The following is an 18,830-nucleotide window of genomic DNA, read 5'->3' as shown; positions in this document are numbered from 1 at the left end:
GCCTGGTTTCTAAGCAAGAGAACCCCTCTACGGTCACGTAGGTGATTAAGTGGCTTAACTGGAATGGGAAACAGGACGTGAGGGCTTCCTCAACAGCTCCTATCACTCATTTGTACAGGAAATAGAGAATCCCACCTGTTGAATAAGACTTTAACTTTTCCACCGCTGCCAAACACATGGTTCTTGGGGGAAGAGCTTGAGGTGCTGGATTCTGACAAGACTCTGGTTGGAATCCTGACTCGGCCACTTACTGTCTCTGGGACTTGGGGCAAGTTACTTCAGTTTTCCCATCAGTCATGGGGATAATCATATGACCTACCTCAGAGAGTAGGTACTGGAAGCCTGGACCTCCCACTCCCCTCCACCGTTTTGCCCATCACTTCACCCCCTCTCTGGCAACATTAGCTTGCCCTCTGTATTTATAAATCTGATTCTGCTTTTTCCTTGTTTATTCATTTTTTTCGTTTTTTAGATTCTACATGTAAATGAAATCATATGGTATTTGTGTTCTCCATATGATGCTTTAAGGTTCTGGCACAGAGCATGTGCCCAGCACTGGCTGTCCATAACTAGCCTTTGCCTCCATCAGCACAGCCAGGTTCCTATCTTTCCTCCTGAGAGGCAGCTCTTTGCCCTCACCTTGTCTCCAGGGATTCTTTCCATCTTCCCTGGGATCCTGGCCCCACCCTGCTGGCAATTATCCACATGCTAGTGCAAGCTTGGAGGTCTGGCTCAAGAGTTACAACAATGTATACCATGTACGGACTCCAGTTAATAGTACGGGATTGTATATTTGAAAGCACTAAGAGAGTAGATCTTAAAAGTTTTCATCACAAGAAAAAATATTTGTTTTGGTTTGTCTCCCTCTCTGATTTCATCTTGTTTCATTTTTCCCTCCCTTCCCCTATGATCCTCTGTCTTGTTTCTCAAATTCCACATATCAGTGAGATCATATGATAATTGTAACTGAAAGAGACTCTTAATCTCAGGAAACAAACTGAAGGTTGCTTGAGTGAAGGGGGGTGGGAGGGATGGGGTGGCTGGGGGATGGACATTGGGGAGGGTATGTGCTATGGTGAGTGCTGTGAATTGTGTTAAGACTGATGGATCACAGACCTGTACCCCTGAAACAAATAATACATTATATGTTAATAAAAAAAATTTGGAAGGAAAAGTAAAAAAGAAAATTTGTAACTGTGTGTGATGGATGTTAACTAGACTTCTTGTGGTGATCATTTTGCAATAAATACAAATACTGAGTCATTAAAAAGTTATGACGATGAAGGAGATTTTAAAATCGGCGTAGGGATACTAAGTACCTAGGTACCTTTCCACAGGTAACTCTGCTGCAGACAGTTTAGTCCAGGAGCAAATTACAGAACAATAGCTGTGATAATACCACAGGCCATTAGAAAGAGGAGTAGCCCGCTGAGGCAGCTGCCTGGGGCTCCTTGTGCAAGACAGACTGCATGTGCCTTGTCTTCCCAGCTAAGGGCTGCAACAAGCTAGCAGGACAGCATACACAGTAGGTAACATGTAAGGAATGATTCCAAGTGTCCTTTGCACACAGGACTCTGAGCATCTTTTGAGGGCACGTTTTCTAAGGATAAAAAGAACTCGGGGAAATCAGTCGTTTCATTGTAGATGTTATAATTTTGAGATTATCGTATGTGTATTGTAGATAAAGCAAATAAGCAAAAGCTGTTGGTGATATTAGAATCCAAGGTTTTAAACTGAGGGTTCTAGAGGGGAGGGGGGTGGGAGGATGGGTTAGCCCGGTGATGGGTATCAAAGAGGGCACGTTCTGCATGGAGCACTGGGTGTTATGCACAAACAATGAATCATGGAACACTACATCTAAAACTAATGATGTAATGTATGGGGATTAACATAAGAATTAAAAAAAATTAAAAAAAATAAAATTACCCTTCTCAATGAGAAAAAAAAAAAGAATCCAAGGTTTTCATTACATATATATATATATTATTTTTTCTGCCAAAAGTTTTATTATTTCCATTTGGTCCACAGCTTGGGAGAGGGCTCCAGGGCGGCTAAAAAGCTACCTAGTGGCTGTAGGGAGAGGCTCAGGCACAAGACTTGGCACGGGGGGAATGCCAGGGGGGCCCCTCACAGGCTGCTGGGCTCCAGAGGCTCCTAGTCATGCTTGAGGATGAGCCTTTTGAAGAGATGCTCCCCCAGCCCAGCCTGGGGGCTAGGCAGCCTGTGGAGGTGAGTCAGGAGGTCACCCACCATCTTTTTTATTGTTATGTTAGTCACCATATATTAAATCATTAGTTTTTGATGTAGTGCTCCATGATTCATTGTTTGTGCATAACATCCAGTGCTCCATGCAGAACGTGCCCTCCTCAATACCCACCACCAGGCTAACCCATCCCCCCACCTCCCTCCCCTCTAGAACCCTCAGTTTGTTTCTGAGAGTCCATAGTCTCTCATGTTTCATCTCCCCCTCCCTTTTCCCCCCCTTCATTCTTCCCCTCCTGCTATCTTCTTCTTCTTCTTTTTTTTTTAAATATATAATGTATTATTTGTTTCAGAGGTACAGGTCTGTGATTCAACCGTCTTGCACAATTCACAGTGCTTACCAGAGCATATACCCTCCCCAGTGTCTATCACCCAGCCACCCCATCCCTCCCACCCCAACCCCAATTCCAGCAACCCTCAGTTTGTTTCCTGAGATTAAGAATTCCTCATATCAGTGAGGTCATACGATACATGTCTTTCCCTGATGGTCACCCACCATCTTGATGAATTTCACCTCCTCATCTAGGAAGTGGCTCCAGGAAGTCACAGAGATGGGGTCTGCGTGGGCAGAACCCAGGGCATGCAGCTCCAGAAGGGTCTGGTTCAGGCTCTGCTCCAGAGACAGGGCGGCTTCCATGGTGTCCACGGTTTCACCCTCCTCATCCTAGGATGGTTTGTGCGCAAGCGTGCGAAGAGGGCGTGGCCGCTGCACTGGTTTTGCATCTTTAAGAGATATTCAGCACCCTCACACTTCTCCTCAGCCAACTCACAGAAGTGGCCAAGACCCTCCAGAGCCACACCCTCCTGCTGGAAATAGAAGCCCAGAGAGAGGTAGGTGTAGGATGCTCACAGATGCATGTTGACCAGGTGGTTGATGGCGGCCTCCACCTTGGTGGAATAATTCTGGTGAATCTGGGAGCTCATGGTGGATTGGTAATAAGTTGCTAAGCTCCAAATAGGGTGTTGGCTGGTCCCGAAGGCAGATTGTGGCCAAGGAGATGGCTCTGAAGGTTGGGACTGGAAGAAAGGTTGTGGTTGAAGGCTGGTAGAAAGGGCATCCCTGTGTCTGATCCATCCATCCATACACTGCTGAAGCGAGAGACAGATCCACAGGACCACCAGGTGCATTGTTCAAGGTTTTCATTATATGAGAAAAGAGAAAATATGGAAACAAAGAAGTTTAATGGGGGGGGGCTATAATATCAAATCTGAGTTACTATCAATACAAGCACAAAGTTAATGTAATACAATCTGCACATAATCCATATAAACTATAGCAGTATTATATACAACCTAATCCATGTGAACTGTTAATCTATATTATGCATCCATACATATGGGGGAGGTGGGGAGGAGGGACAGAGAGAGAAAATGCAGGAGTTTGCTCTGTCCAGTGAAAGGGCTTGGAATCCATTATGTCCAGGAGCAATGAACACACCTGACCTTCAGGTGCTGTCTTCTAAAATACCATTCTCACTAGAAGAATCAGGACTCCTTCGAGGAATGGCGAGTTCTAGGTTAAAGGCAGGGGATATTGAAGGCGAGCTTAAGATCTCTCACAGTATCAGAATGAGAGGAAATGCCAAAGACTGACTGGGTCCTGTCAAAAGAACCCAGATGAAGGGCTCTCACCAGCCAAATTTGGGACAATATGAGCATCAAAAAGAAGAAGGTTTGTGATTGATCGTATGAATAAAAATGTCAGCCTTTAATGATAAAAAAAAAAGTAAGAGAAAAGGAAAAACAAGAGAAAGGGGAAATAAAAGTGTCTTTGCTACCATGGGGATTCTTAGTACACAACTCTTATTCTGAAAATTCGTAGTTAAGAGGAAATAAGTAAGCTTTACCTTGTTTATTATTCGTCTGGATAGGTAGGTTTTATGCTGCAGTAATGAACAACCTTAAAGTCTCGGTGGCTTAAAACAAGAGTTTGTTTCTCACCTTCACTACGTATCACTCTTGGGTTTGCAGGTGTTCTGATCCGCATCATCCTCCACAGGGACTCGGTCATTTAGGATGCTGCTGGTCTCTGAGGAAGTGGAAGGAAGGTGCTGGAAAGTACATCAACACGCCTGCTCATATTTCATTGGCCCAAGCAAGTTACACGGCCGTGTCCAAATTCAGGAGAGTGGAAAGTTCAATCCCATGATGGCAGATTCGGTAACTTTTGTAGGAAATAACCTCCTCTCCTCTGCCCCAGGAGCAGAGGGGCTGACTGTGTGACTTGCTGTGGCTGATGAGGGTGGGGGTCAGTGATGGCATGCTGGCCCAAAGCAGAGGCTCTGGGAGGCACATCCCACTTTCCCTTTCTCCTTCGCACTCAGCTCATCCCGCGGAAGGAGAGCAGGCCCCCGGGGGCCATGGCTTCCTCATTTGGACGCCTGATGACCCTGACCCATCACCTGGAGCCACACCCAACACAGCTGCAGCTGAGCCAGCACCAAATCACAGCTCTGGGAGCAAGCAGTGTTTGTTGTGATAAGCCACCATGATTTGGGGCTGTTTGTTACGAAGCTGGAGCTGACTGATACACCCATCCAGGACCCAGAGGAAAGAAGAAAATGGCGTGTTGGTGAACAGCTGCCTCTCAACGAAGGAGCCCTCGTGAGTCCCGCGGGAGATGGCACCAGCCAACCCTGTGGGCGGAAGGCGGTTAGGAACAGAGTGCTTGGATGGGGCCTCAGTATCACCCTACGGACTCCTTGCTCTTTGCCAAGGGTTAAGAGTACCTTTGAAACAGAGAGTGCTAATGTCAAGTTGGCCCCACGGCTTGCGCCGCCCGCCCCCTGCTGAGTCAATGTAAGTGTTAGCACTCTCTTTGCAACGATTTGCCTAAAATGTTCATCGGTGTTTACGCAGGGCTTCAGTCCAGAGCGCGTACAGGAGACTCGGGAGTCCCGCGAACACCAGCCCGAGAACCAGCACACGAGGAACGTGATAACTTTATAAGGCGATTGTCCGAGACGCCTCAAAGTGTCAGTCCATGGGGATCAAACAGCCACCTGTGTGGGGGGCTGTTCTGGTTTCAAAGTGACAAAAGGTATAAAACAAATGTTGCGCTTACTCCCTGATACGATTCTAGGTCGTATCAGTTGAAAAAAAAACTGGGAAAGTGCCGGTTGCTCAGTTTGGGAAATCTGACTCCAACGTGGACATTGGGAGCTAACAGGGTATTTTTGATAATATTCCTAGACATGATAGAGGTATCAAGGCTATTTGGAGGTTTTTTTTCTTATTATAGGAGATGCAGGCTAAAGTGTTTAGTGGCTAAATATCATGAGATCTAACCCAGTTTCAAGTGGTTCAGCAATAAATTTATACAGGTAAACACATATCCATATAATGTTTGCAATTAAGGGATAATGTTAACATTTCTTGAGTCTAAGTGTTGGGTATACAAGTATCTTATTCTGTCAAATTTATATTTGAAATGTTTCATAATAAAAAAAGCTAGAAACAAAACAAAGCAAGATATGGCAGCGGGGAGGGTGTGAAATTCAGATCTGTGCCCCAAATGTTGCCCTCATCCCGAGGTGCACGAGGTAAGTGTGGCTGTGATTTGTTTTCTCGTCCCTGCTTCTGGGCCATTTCATTTCAGGGATTCTGAGCTTGAACGGTTGCTCTTGGCCTTCTGCATCCTGAATCTTTTTCTCTTTACAAAGAACCATCCATTGATTAGGGAGAGAGATCAATAATCACACTTTACTTGACTTATGGCCCCTCTGGAGAAACCATATCTTACTTGATGGCCTGGTGCTTCTTAGTTTTAGAAAGAATAACATTATATATATATTATAGATGCATGTACTTGACTTTGATGTGTTAATATTTTTCCCATATTCCAACCTATTCTGCCTCATTGGACAAGGCGTTTCTCTTCTTTAAGGTTAATTTCACCTTTGCTCCAGAGCATGTCCTTTCCTGATGCCTTCAGGGTCTGATCTGGTCTGTGATCCCCTCTCTTCACGGCCTCTTGACTCTTGGCCTTCAGCTTAACACACACACAATTTGTAGAGCCCATTTGTAGGTCTTATATTTCTGCTGGACATCAGCCTGGTGAGCTACTAGCATGAATTTACTATTTCGAATACGGTCTGTCAGATCATCTCGTACCTTTGGTGTGTTGAGGGGGTGGTTCCAGGAGAATCAAGGCTCTATGTGCCCCTGCCTTAGGGCTGGGAGATCATCTCGATTTCCTAGTGGACCTGCGCATGCCAGCTCGAAGACCTCAGCGTTGGACTAACATGGTAACTGGTGTTACCAGCCACTTCACTGCCCCGTTTCTCTGGTGGGGCTTCCCAGCTCACTCACCGCTCTGCCTGGCTACGCGGGTAACCACGACTGCAACCTGGACCTCACTCGAAGCTACAGGGATGCATTGGCTCACACGGCAGACAGACTGGAATGTTCTCAGTGGTGGTTTTCAAACCTTACAAATGGTGACAGCTTGCTGCGGCCAGGAGCTTTGGATTTATTTGGTCTGGGATGTTGCATTTCTGGTAAGTTTCTAGGTGAGGCTGACATTGCTGGTCCAGGGACCACACTTTGAAAACCACGACTCTAAGCATGAACTCCCTTGAAAATGGGGAAAGGAGATGAAGCAAGAGCTCTTTGTTTTCATTTCCCTATACCTAAAATATCTTTGGCTGAGGTCTCAAGTTAATAGGAGAAAAGCTTGAGTGAAAAAGGGAACAGAAGGCTAAGAACTTGATGGGAGGAACCCTAAAGCCCTTCGTTAACCAGACCCTTTCTTCTGGGGCTTAGCACTCAGTGACCCTGCAGGAGGGCCAAGTTTGCAAGGGAAGCGAGCAGGTGGTGCCTTGTCCTTGTCTTTCAAAGCCTTCTTTTTATCATGTCCCATTGCTAATAAATGCACAGCTTTACCTAGTATGTTTTTCCACCCTACCAAGACAAATAGTCCTCCTGAAGCTTTGGCTCAAGGACTAGTCTGCCACAGAACAAGATCCAAGTGAGTTAAGGCCTGTGCGCAGTTTTCTGGAAAAAGCTCTGGGAAGCCAGTTGCTGATCAGAAAATTAGTTACAGGTTTGTGTGGTGGGAGGAAGATCTGGTATTGACTATATTCCAGAAAAGGAAAAGCCGTGGGTAGTCTGACTTTAAACCTTCAGTTGACTGGGGGGGATAGATGTCACCTTTTATTTTACCATAACAGAGACCTTAACAAAGGAAATGCATTTGGCTGAGGTGGGAATTAGAATATGCTGTGTAGGGGGTTGACCCAGATGGAGCCTAAAAGGAATTCTGATTTTTCTGGGTGTCTTGGTCTGCAGGTGTCTTATTGACATGAGTTTATATTTAGAGGCTTTTGATTTCTGGCTGAAGGAGGGAGAAGCTTAAGGGCTGGGGAGCAGTTCCTAGGAAAAAGACAACAGTGACGTGACAAAATTATTATAAGGTTAACGTCAGAGCACAAAACTGTATTCCGCATTATTCCCGCAATTAAAAAAATACCTAGCAGATGAACTCTCACTTCACAAACTCAGATAGGCAAGAAGTATGTCTTTTTATTTTTTATTTTATTTTTTAAAAGATTTTATTTATTTATTTGAGAGAGAGAGAGAGAGAGAACGAACAGGGTGGGAAGGGGCACAGGGAGAAGCAGACTCCCTGCCGAGCTGGGAGCCCGAAGAAGTATGACTTTTTAAATGCTTTCTATTACACATTTTCATTTCCATTTTTTGTAGTCTATTCGATGGCAGAAATTTTACTTCAGTCCACTTAAGATTGGACCCCATTTTTTCCCACAGTCACAGCTGAATCCCTAGAGTTTGGGGAACGAATTAGATTCATGTGATAACTTTCCTTTAAAATTTGCTGAGACATCTTTAAAGCCCTATTGAAAATATAATAAATATTTCTGAATGTGCCATCAGATGAAAGTTGTTAATTGTGTCATTCGACTCTCCTGTATCTTGGCTGAATGCTTGTGGCTGTTTGAAGTATAATTTATGGAAAGCAGTATGCTATATTCTCCCACTTTCACAGTGATTTATCGGTTTATTCCTGCAGGTCCATCACTTTCGGTGTAGATCCAGAGTCTATTTAATAACGTGCATCCGTGTTTAGAATGGTTATATTGCTTTGGTAACTTTAATCATCGCGCAGAAACTCTGTCTTTAATGAAGCTATTTGCCTTAAAGTCTTCTGTGGCTGACATTAACGTGGCCAGACTGGCTGTGTCTGGTTGTTACTGGGCTGATGGATCTCTTCCCATTCTCTGCCTTCCCCACGGTTCAGTGCTTTCATGCATTAGGTGTGTCTTTTTGCAAACAGCCTCAGAGCTGCATTGTGTTGCAATCCACTCTGACATTCTCATTTAGCTGGCAGGTTCAGTGTTATGTATGGGAATAATTGATATATTTGGATTTGGTGTTATATTTGTTTTCATATTATACTTTCCGGTCTAGGTTTGTGTCCCTCTCTTTAAAAACCCTTTCCTAGGAACAGTATTCATATATCTCCCTTGATCCCTGTTTCCCACATCTGCGGGCACATGTCATTTTCTTAAAGTCCAATTAAGTTGCTTCCTGGTGCAGCCTTTTTGTCTCAATATTTAGCAACAAGTTCTTTCTCATTTGTAAATCGAGGTGAAATTCACACGCTATAAAATTAACCATTTTACAGTGAATAATTCTATGGCATGTCGTATACTCCTAACGTCTAGCCGCCACCGCTGGCCCGTTCCAAAACTGGACAAGTTCCCTCTTGCCGTGTGCAGACGGTCCCCAACTTACAGTGGTTTGACTTACAATTCTTTTTTGACGTCATGATGGTGCAGAAGCATTGCACAGGGAAACTGTGCCTTGAGTCTTGAATTGGGGTCTTTTCCCGGGTTAGTGATGTGCCGGAGACCCCCTCTCGTGATGCTGGGCTGTGGGCAGGGGCCGTGGCTCCCAAGCAGCCGTGGGGTCACCAGGGTCAACAACCAACGCGCTGACCACCATCCCGGCCCCGTGCAACCGTTCCGTTTTTCACTTTCAGCACAGCATTCAGTAAGTTACATGAGCTATTCAACACTTTATTATGAAGCAGGCTTTGTGGTGGATGATTCTGCCCCACCGCAGGCTCCTGTAAGCATTCTGAGCGCTTGTCAGGGAGGCACGGCTGAGCTGTGATGTTCGGCAGGTTAGGTGCGGGAAATGCAATTTCAACTGATGATGCTTTCAATTTCCAGTGGGTTTTTCAGGATGTAACACCACTGTAAGTCAAGGAAGAACTGCATTTTACTAGGCCTCGTGCTGGGTGGTTTTAATTTTGTTAAAAAAGGGGGGGCGCCTGGGTGGCTCAGTCGTTAAGCGTCTGCCTTCGGCTCGGGTCATGATCCCAGGGTCCTGGGGTCGAGCCCCGCATCGGGCTCCCTGCTCGGCGGGAAGCCTGCTTCTCCCTCTCCCTCTACGGTTCCCCCTGCTTGTGCTCTCTCGCTCTCTCTGTCAAATAAATAAATAAAATCTTAAAAAAAAAAAAAAAAGAGCTCTATAACCCGGGAGGAGGTGTGGCCTGCCCTTGTCCTCACTCCCTCTCCACTCTGCTGTTAGAATAATCATACGTCTGATCTGAGGTCAAAAAGCAGATGGATGTGTCAGTCCTCCATCATCTGGCTGGGGTTGTCGTTGTGACCTAGTGTTCGCTAGGGCGGCTGCTTCTAACTCAGTCTTGTCCTACTGACTTTATTTTTTAATTTTTGAAGCTGAGCTGTGATTGACGTATGACATTGTACTGGTTTCAGATGTCCTGTGTGTCACAGATGCTGAACGCTGGGTCCCAGGAAAATGCCCAGCAAGGGCTGTGGCTGGAGTGCTGACGGGCTCTCCCCATCTGCGTGCGTTAGGGTGAGGGTGTGTAACCCCCACGTGTGGGATGGGACGCTGCTGGGACCCGGCGCCCTCACCCTCACCCCACATTCTCCCGTTGCTTTCCGGACACGGCCATTCCTGAGCGTACGTAGAAAGGAGGAGGATGTGAACAGATGACATCTCGGCCGCTAAAATATCGACCCACACGCCGTGAAGGATTTGATTTCAGTTTTCTCTGTGGTGTAGACCCCACTTCTGGAATCTGAAGGGGCAGGAATTGGGGGAGGGACAAAGCGTCTTCCAGACATTTTGCTTGTAGGTGACAGGTTTGGGTGGGGGACACTAGGGCTTCTGCCTGCTCTCATCGAGGTGTTTCAGTCAGGCTCCCACACTCTGGGCTGACTGGTGGTGTAAGAGTTGTGTGTTTGTGTTTGTTTCTCGCCAAGTTTTACATTTGTCTTTCTCTTCATAAATAATTTACCGGAAAGTGGGGAACGGTTGTGTCAGGAACTCTGCATAGTCGTTGTTGTTGTTTTTTTTTTTTTTTTAAGATTTATTTATTTATTTTGAGAGAGCGAGAATGAGAGAGAGAGAGTACATGAGTGGGGGAGGGTTAGAGGGAGAAACAGGCTCCCCGCTGAGCAGGGAGCCGGATGCGGAACTCGATCTCGGGACTCTGGGATCATGACCTGAGCTGAAGGCAGTCGCTTAACCAACTGAGCCACCCAGGTGCCCATTGTTGTTGTTTTTTTTTAATGATACTTCGAGGCCCGTAGACCCTGGTACCAAGGGCACAGTGCAAGAGTCTGGATTGTAGTGTTGGGGTCTTTTGTGAATAAATGGTGACCGAACGTTTTTGGCAGCTCAGACTCTTGTTCCCAAAGCCTTCATTGGAGAAGGTGTCATAGGCTGACCCTGAAGGCATCCTTCCTGTGGAGGAAGGGCCACGGTCTTGGTCTCAGCCACCTGCTCAGACATCAGGGAGAGACTGAAGGGAGAACTGCCTTGTCCTGTGACCGCCGAAGCCTCTGTCCTGTGGGCCGGTCACTGCACAGCCGTGTCCCATGACTTAGCAAGGTCACTGCCGTCCCGGGATGACAAACACCGTGGGGTCTGGAAATTCTCTCTTCTTCACAGCTTCTGCGATACAGTTTCCTTCCTTCTTCCCCATGGGGGAATCTCCAGCAGATGTCCATGTATTTGGAGGTCTGTTTGGGGTAGGTGGGCAGAGCCCCGAGAGGAGCGGCGGCTCCAGTGACCTGAGTTTAATTTATAAGTCCAGTCATTTTACTTCACGTCATTTGTTTTTGTCATTGATCTTATCACCCCTTGACACATTTTTTTTTTGTTTCTCACGTTACAAGATAAGTTTGCCTTTTCTGAATTGCATCACCATTGCCGAGTACACAGCAAAATAAATTAATAATGAAAAAATTAATATTCATTGCGTTGAGGTAGCTCTCTGGGTGGATGAATGGGCAGTAGCAGCAGAACTCGCTGAGGGAGCTGTAAGCCGAGACTCCCTGGGTCCACCCGCGGCCAACCTCCCGCTCCTCTTCGAAGGATTGAGGAGCACTCTCTTCTTGGACGTTGGCGGTCCGGTGCGTTCGCCCTCCTGCTCTGCGAGCCATCGCGCCAGGCATGTCGGGCAGAGTCTGCCCAGCCCACGCCACCAGGACCCCGGCACACGGTCTGCACATACCATTCCCGAGGACCCTCTGACCACCGGGATGGTTTCTGAGCACAGGGAGAAATGGCTCTGCATGGGATTTCCCCTTCGCTTTAAAGTAAAAGCCAGAGGCTGGACTGTAGCTTTTCAGTAGGGCCACCCATCATCCCCGTTTATGGCTGTTGTCCCGGTGGTGTTATTAATGTCCCAGCTTTACTCGTAAGTGGGTCCAGTTTGGACGCTGCACTATGTCCCTTCTTCCCCCACCCCTCCCCCGATGTACTTCTCTGACCTCGTACCGCCCATGCTCGCTCTCCTGTGGCCACCGTCAGCTCCCCACTGTCCCTTGAGCTCATGGGTGTGCTCCTGCCCCCAGAGCCTTCCCGTGAGCGCTTTCTGTTTCTGGAACACTCTTCCATGGGTGATCTGCATAATCAATTCCTTCAAGTCTTTGCTTGAATTTGCCTTCTCAGTGAGACATAGGTTGACCGTAGGCCTTGTTGTTTCTGTTCCCTGCTGTAGCAGAAGAGCCTAGAATGCCTTGCACTATAAGCACCAGTACACATTTGTTGAGTGAAGGCGTGAAAGAATGAATGAAAACTTACGTTATTTTCTATTTACCCCGAAGACTTGCCAGGTGACTGGCTAGCTGTAAAGATCCAAGTTGTTACTAGCTGACGATGACTTACTAGTTTATCCCTAAAGTGGGCATCTTTTTCATTTTTATTTCCAATAAATTGGACCTTTTTACGGCATAGGACTTGACCATTTTGTCACAGACCAGTTTGAGGGAAACTTGGAAGAGAGGCAGGTCTTTAGAATCCCCAGAAATAATCCCACAGAAGCATCTCTCTATTTTATCTATAAGACAGGCTAACCCAGCAGAAATGGTTCTAAAAGTAAAAGAGTATCAATGTTGGCATCATGCTCTGTGGTTTATGGAGCTCTCTCAATCCCACTATCTTATTTAATCCTTATAATAGCACTTTCTATTATCCCTATTTAGTTTATGAGGAAACATAACCCAGAGAGAATGATGATTTCCTGCAAGATCCATGGCTGGTTGTGTGGCCGAGTGTTTAAGTGGCAAAGTGACTTCCCACGCCTGGGTTAGTGCCACACTATGTCTGATGTCCCTTTCTAGATTATATCAGGACACGCTTTCATTAGTTGTGCCTTCTGGGGTCTCTGGGAGAGTATACAGGAGACAGAGAATGTCATGACCCACAGCACGTGAGAGGATGTTGTCCCAGTCCTATTGTGCAGCTCGATGGACACTAAGGGAGCAAGGCCAGGGACATTTGCCACCCAGGTCCAAATGGACACTTTATGCAAGGCTTTCATAAGAGACAGAGAAAGACTCTTTCTTAGGATATTTCACAGTCCCCTCCCAGTGTCCTCTTACAATCCTGACAACTATACCCATTAGTAATAATAGTTACCCTGTACTAAGCACACTGTATGTCATGAACTAGTCTAAGTATGGGTGTTAATTCACTTGCATCTCATATCAACTCTTTGTAGCAGGCATTATGATTAACCTATTTCCACAAAAGGTCCTAAAAGCACATTTGAGCCCATCTCACAGCTAGAAATTGGTAGAAAGGCGGTTTGAACTCATATGGCTCAAGAAAGTGCTCCAGAAAAGTGCTGTCCAATAGAAATATAAGCCACATGTGGTTTTAAATCTTCTAGCAGTTACATTAAAAAGTGCAAAGAAACATCCGTGCATACCCAGAGGGTATTACGCTAAGTGAAATAAGTCAGACGGAGAAAGACAAATACCATATGATTTCACTTATATGTAGAGCCTAAAAAACAAAAAACAAAAGTAGAAACAAACCCATTAATACAGAGGGCAAACTGGTGGCTGCCAGAGGAGAGGGGAGTGGGAAGAGGGACAAAATGGGTGAAGGGGAGTGGGAGGTACAGGCTTCTAGTTCTGGAATGACTAGGTCCCGGGGTGGAAGGGCACAGCGTATGGAACACAGCTGGTGATGCTGTAATAGCCCCGTCTGGTGACAGATGGCAGCTACAGTTACGGTGAGCACCGCATAAAGTACAGAGATACGCACTCACGCTGTTGTACCCCTGAGACTAATGTAACATTGTGCATCGGCTATACTTCAATAATAAATGTGAAAAGAAACAGATGAAGTCAGTTTTTTTTTAATTTTTTTATTCTTATGTTAATCCCCATACATTACATCATTAGTTCTAGATGAAGTGTTCCATGATTCATTGTTTGTGCACAACACCCAGTGCTCCATGCAGAACGTGCCCTCCTCAATACCCACCACCAGGCCAACCCGTCCTCCCACCCCCCTCCCCGCTAGAACCCTCAGTTTGTTTTTCAGAGTCCAAGATGAAGTCAATTTTAATAATGTGTTTGATTTAACCCAATGTATCAAAAACTTAATACTTCAACATGTAACCATATAAAAATTATTAATGTGATAGTTCACAGTTTGGCACTAAGTCTTCTAAGTGTGGTATGCATTTTACTCTTAGAGCACGTCTCAACTTGGAGTCTAAATTTTCATCAGAAATACTTAAACTATATTTAGATTTCATTAAATGTATAATTGAAAAAATAGATTTCCATATTCAAGTTATTTCAGTCATGCCTAAAGTTTTTCAGTAACTGAATCAAGTATGAGTTTTTAAATTAAAATTAAATACAGTGTAAAATTCAGTCCCCCTGTGGTACATTCTGAGTGCCCTAGAGCCCTCTGTGGCCAGTGACCACTGTGCAGGGGGCTCTGATGCCCATGTCCATGCCCGAGACGCCAGACTGCTCTAGTTTCTGGGAGAGGCCCCACTGCCATTTTGGCTCGGCCCCAACTGCCCCATCCCTGCGTGGTTCTTTTGATCTTCTTCTGAGCTTTTCAGATCTTCGGACGTTCAGCCCATAATTCCCATCTTCATCTTCAGCATTAACATCAAATGTCCTGAATTACACAGATCCCACATCATGCTTGGAGAAAGGTGAACGACATCATGAAACTAATAAAAAACTATGCCGGTTTTCCTTACTAGCTCTGCTTAACGTACAAGAGAGTTCAGGATAAGTTAGGACTATCTCTCAGCCATCCGGGATAGAAATAATAGCCAGATTAGATCAGAGCCTTTGCTTAGTGAGGCTACAAAATCGCTCCTTTGATTATGACCCAAAGCCCTGCGCATTCCCCTTGAGTCGCTGTGGGTGAATTTGGGAGAAGGAGAGGGCTGGTAAGAAACTGAAGAGAGGAAGCTCCGCCTAGAATCCCCTTTCGTGTTTCCGACCGGGCGTTCAGGGAGGGAGTCCTTGTCCCCTCTGCAGCCAACAGGGCAGAAGATGGGAGATCTGTCCAGCACTTGAAGTATGGCTGGCGTAAAACCAAGGAAGTCGATTTACTTTTGTTTGATTTTACTCAATTTTAAATTTACCCAGCCACACGTGGTGGGGGCATCCATGCTGGAGAGCACACAGGCTCTGCGAGGCGAGGGACCGTGGCCCCCCTCCTAGCATAGTTCCCAGCACATGTGCCTGGGAGAACTGTAGGTGGTGTGTCTCTTACAGGTTGATCCTTCTGTGCTGAGATGGAGAGGAACTTCGGTTTTACAGGACGTGGGTGTCTGTGCTGAGGAGCTCAAGAGATTGAGGTTTGCACCGTGTGTGCAAAAGGTCTTCAGACATGAGCCAGCAACCCTGTGAGGCTCAAGGGAGGTGAATTCCTGATAGAAAATGCTTCTTCTGCCTCTGCTCTGAACTGTATGAGACACTCTTTAAAATGCACGTTCATGAATTGTCTGAAGGTCTACAAAATAAGAAGAACGAAGGCTATCCCTCCTGGGCATGGAATACTACTTCAGACGGAGTGGGCAATCTTCTGTTTGTCTTTCGTGTCTGGGCGGCCGTGGTGGAAAATGACCTGAGATGGAAAATGTGGCCTGAGATGGAAAATGGATTTGCCGATTTAGGGATGTGAGCAAACTGGGTTTGAGCCCCACAACAAGCATTAATCTAAGTGGTTTATGTGCACTGATTTACATGACCCTCAAGTTCCACCATCTCTCCATTTTACAGATAAGAAAATTAAAACATGGGGTAAGTGACTTGCTCGAGGTCACTCAGCTGACTCAGTGAAATGCGGGAACGGGGTTTGAACCCATGCATCGAGGTTCTGCTCTCCCTGTGTTGCCTTGACAATCACTAGCTCACTCTCGCTATACTTACCCTTCCCGTAGCAAGTTTGCTGTGGGCTGTGACATGGTGTGTGCGCATGCAGGGTGAGCTTCCCCAAGATGATGGTTTTGTGCTCAGCCTGGCAGGTGAGGGGCTGGATGAACAAGGCGTGGGGTGACACGCAGTCTGGGGGGAAAGAATTCACCTTGGAATTAGAACCTCTGGTTTCTTACTGATGAAATTTGGGGAAATATTACTTATTTCATGTGGTTATTACAATTACGTAATGTGATGTAGGTGGAAGGGCTCTAGGTATCGAAGAATCTAAAATACTGGCACATTGGCCATTAAGCGATGCCAGATCTCAGAGATTACGCAGTTACAGGACTTAGTGTTTTACCTAAGATTTGGGGGAATTCTGGCTTTTTTCTACCGGCAGTTCAAGGATTCATCTTCCTCGAGCGTGAAAGAGAGGCCTGAGGGCTTCCTTGCAATTTCAGATTTTCTGCATCTTAGAGTCGCCTTAATATCAAAGCAACAAAATATCTAGGAATTAACCCAGATCGCAAGCACGCAAGAGATTAAAGGATGAAGGGATACCTTTGTTCATGTCACTAAAGGCCAGTGCAGCCCCTCAGAGCCCCTTCCAGGAGATGAAAGTCACCTGCAGCCCACGGAAGCATCCCGTGGCGCCCGGCTGCCAATACCCCCAAGGCTCCAAGCCTCGTCGTGGCCGCCTCCAGCTCTGACGTGCGTGAGGAGCCGGGCACCTGTCCCCCTGAGGTACCGCTGGCTGTTCTGGTTATGTCCGCCCCTCAAGGAAGAGCCGGAAGGCCGTGGGCATTATGCAAAGTGTGGAGACACTTCCCTGCAAAGCAATAATTTGAAAACATCTCTTAAAGCTCGGAAAAGAGGGCGCCTGGGTGGCTCAGTTGGTTAAGCGACTGCCTTCAGCTCAGGTCATGATCCTGGAGTCCCTGGATCGAGTCCCGCATCGGGCTCCCTGCTCGGCAGGGAGTCTGCTTCTCCCTGACCCTCCTCCCTCTCATGCTCTCTGTCTCTCATTCTCTCTGTCTCAAATAAATAAATAAAATCTTAAAAAAAAAAAAAAAGCTGGGAAAAGAAACTATGGATTAGTAGCTTTAAAATCCATAAAGCACTTGCAGTGAAAATAAATGGTCATTTATTTGTTAAAGCCTAGGTGATTCTTCCCCGGCTGTATATACATGGCCCAGCGAACAACCACTGAGCTATGAGCTAGCCTTGGGTGCCAGGTGATGTTGGCACATCAACCTATTCCTCTTCACAACATTTCTGCAGGGTGGACGTTCTATCTTTCTTTTCCAGATAAGACTCAGAGAGGCTAAGCCGTATGCCCGGAGCCGAGAGCTGGTACCTGGAAGGATGTGAAGATGTGTCGACGCTGCCTGGTCCCTGCTCCTGGCACTGCCCCAGCTCGCCTGCCTTGAGTCTCAAGAGAGACGTCTTGGGTAACCAGCTGAAGGGGGTGTCCCCAGCGTGCGGTAACTCGGTGGGTGGACAGCAGGGAGTGGCACACCAGCTTCAAAAGACAGGGTGTCCCAGGAACCACCACCCTCTCTTTCCATAGTAGAGCCTTCTTACAGCCAAGACCTGCTCCACCAGGATGAGTTACAACCTTGTTTATGGTACCGGGGGAGAGTTTATAAAAATGCACGGGTGTGATGTGATGGCTCAAATTTTACTGAGATTTAATATGTGAAACCCACACTGTCTGCAGTTTCTTCTCTGCTTGGCCCCTCCATCACCGGGATAGCCTCGACTCGAACAGGAGCTTCTGTGATCATCATTATAAAGGACAAATCCAGGCTGTGATGTTTTCTTTTCAATGTTTTTACTTCCTCCTTGGGGAATTCTTGCTAGGATACAAATGTACAATGTTGCCAGTTAAGTTATTAAAATTTTAAATGCTTCTAGCCACTGCAGATTTCCAGGCATCCATTATGATGTTTCGAGAGTGGGTCTTTCCACCTCAAGGCGAGTGTGGTACTTAGAGAGCTCAAGTTACAGACACTTTGGCTCTCAGACGAACGAGGTTCCTTTCAATACAGGCCATGAACGAGGAAGAAGAACAAGGTGAGGGGATAGAGTCTTCTAGAGCACTTAGCTGGGAAGATAGAGACAGCAGAGGGAGCTCTCGTGTGAACAGAGGGCTGCAGGCTGGGGTGGCACCGCCGGGCATGAGCCCCCTTGCCTGCCTGTCTCTGCCCTGGGCACAGACAGAGCCCGCGGCTCAGCTGCATCCCCACCGAGTGAGTCAGAGCGCAGGCGTCCACACGGCGCAAACTACTCTCCATCCCAGCTCCACCGTGTCCCACCCTGGGGAGAGGATGCAGTCCCTTAGGGTGTGGAGGGAAAAGAGAGAGGGCAATGCAGAGTTGTGTGCACTTCGAATTAGATTGAATTACGTTAGATTATAACACCTGTGTAACAGAACACCACTCTTCCCATAACTACACTGACTCGTAGCCAGTGAGGAAAATGGTCCGAAAGGCTCGTCACAGAAGGGTCAGAGTGCTTGTCTCTCTGGATGGTGGGTTATGAGTGTTGGCTTTTTTCTACATTTGTTTGGCTACATTTTCTGATTTTCAGTCATGATTTTAATTGCTTTTGTAACAACAACAAAAAGAAAAAGGCATGAGCTTAATGAAAGAAATAATAAAATAATTTTTTTATATTCAGGTTGTTTTACTTTTTTTTTCTAGCACAAACAGGCTAGAACAGGAATAACTGGCTGAAAATAAATTGAACATATGAAACAAAAAGGTAGAACAAAATCCTTAATTTTGGAGACATTATTTGTAAAAATGAAAATCTTTAGAAATAGTTGCAGAAGAGTTTTATGGTCTGCCAAGCTGCCAATACTTAAAAAAATCATTG

The 18,830-nt window shown here is 46.2% G+C and overlaps 1 long non-coding RNA gene and 1 pseudogene across 1 annotated transcript; one reads left to right on the top strand and one right to left on the bottom strand.

The window, feature by feature from the left end:
- Nucleotides 1-2,154: 2,154 nt before the first annotated feature.
- On the bottom strand, nucleotides 2,155-3,469 carry LOC118013956 (annotated as a pseudogene).
- Nucleotides 3,014-18,523, top strand: LOC118013957. The gene is made up of 3 exons (XR_004680158.1): nucleotides 3,014-3,093; nucleotides 4,234-5,302; nucleotides 17,259-18,523. It is a non-coding gene; the product is annotated as an uncharacterized LOC118013957 (long non-coding RNA).
- The last annotated feature ends 307 nt before the right edge of the window (nucleotides 18,524-18,830 follow it).

The sequence above is a fragment of the Mirounga leonina genome, unplaced genomic scaffold (assembly GCF_011800145.1).
Source record: "Mirounga leonina isolate KUSES-001 unplaced genomic scaffold, KU_Mleo_1.0 Mir_154, whole genome shotgun sequence".
Lineage (NCBI taxonomy): Eukaryota > Metazoa > Chordata > Mammalia > Carnivora > Phocidae > Mirounga > Mirounga leonina.
This window is presented reverse-complemented; position numbering and strand designations above follow the sequence as displayed.